The following is a 1,518-nucleotide window of genomic DNA, read 5'->3' as shown; positions in this document are numbered from 1 at the left end:
ACGTTTGACACATGAAAATAGAAGCACTGAAAAAGGTGAAGACGGAGGTTTTGCTGAACAGGGCAAGGGGTCTGACAGTTTTCCAGTACCAGAGATAGCACTAGAGTGACAGTACAGGAGAGGTGTACAACACACCAGTTACTTAACCCATTGCTCCAAAAGGAAAAAAAAGCTTTCAAAAACAAAATGAAGTGTTGTCAATATGCTTGAACAGCAAAGAATGCTGACAGTTATTATATTGTTGTTATCTGGTATTCCATTTAAAACATTTCCTATTTAAGAACATAATGTATCGTTAGCCTGAAGTCAACCTATTCTGCAGTGAATGTTATGACAGTTAAGAGCTATTTGGTTGATTGAATTTCTCTGTAGGGGATTAATGGACTGTTTCCAAATAATTCCAAAGCAACCTGAGCAAGATCTATTCTCTTATGAAAAACAATAGCTTTAATATATGATGCATGAAGTATTCTAGTACAGGGTCAATCTAAATTCAGTTTCAGTTTTATTGTGCAGTGTTAAGTGAACAGCTGAGCTATGACAACATGCAGCCGACCAACCACATTCATGTTGGAACATGTGTCATCTAATCAATACTACTCAACAATAAACAATATGTGGAGGTGCCAGTGTTTGACTGGTGTGGACAAAGTTAAAAATCACACACCAGGTTTAGTCCAACAGATTTATTTGCAAGTACATGCTTTTGGAGGGTTGCATAACTATACCTGGTGTTGTGTGATTTTAACAAACAAACAACAAAACACATTTTAACTTTGTTGAAATGTACATTTCAGATGAGCCAATTCAGAGTCCAAGTATTTCAAGTTTGAATCCTGAACTTTTAACAGAAAGTCAGCAACTAATGAAAAGATTTTTAAACCAGCGTATCAGTAATTCTGTTCTCGCTGCAAATACAGAGATATACAGTAATAGTCTTTTAGAACCATCCTCAAACCTAGTCTCTTGGTTAAATTCAACATTCTGTTACCATGCATCAGCATTATAAGCAGGCCAGAATCACCCTGATGCCATCGTTCAAATTCGAGCAAGATTTTAAGCAAAGTTTCTGACCATTATTTTCTCACAGGTCAGGAGTTATTTCCATGCTGACCTATTAATTAGTGGTTTCTATGGTGTTGAGTATTGAAGGTCATGACAACCTGTTATACAGCTTTGGTGCTGAATGTATATATCTAAACAGTTCACTAGTATGAAGTAAAATTAACCCCTGTCACAATTGCTGTTCCTATACTTTTAATTCTCGTGAACAGTGATTGAATTTCTAACAAGTAGATGTTTATTCTGGTTGGCCGCGTCCATAAGAGCAAAGAGAAAAAACCATGTCCACAGTTTTACGAAGAAAACATTCTTACTGTATTAGCCCATGTAAATGTCAGCTCTAAAGAGTAAAACTTTGACAGCGTTTTCTATGTTCATTTCTCATTTGAGAAAATGCTATACCTTGAATTGAATTTAGTGTACCTACCTCGTGAAAGCAGTACGTGCTAGAGTGTT

Source organism: Chiloscyllium plagiosum, chromosome 12, assembly GCF_004010195.1.
Source record: "Chiloscyllium plagiosum isolate BGI_BamShark_2017 chromosome 12, ASM401019v2, whole genome shotgun sequence".
Classification (NCBI taxonomy): domain Eukaryota; kingdom Metazoa; phylum Chordata; class Chondrichthyes; order Orectolobiformes; family Hemiscylliidae; genus Chiloscyllium; species Chiloscyllium plagiosum.
The sequence above is the reverse complement of the archived record's forward strand: the minus strand, read 5'-3'. Positions refer to the sequence as shown.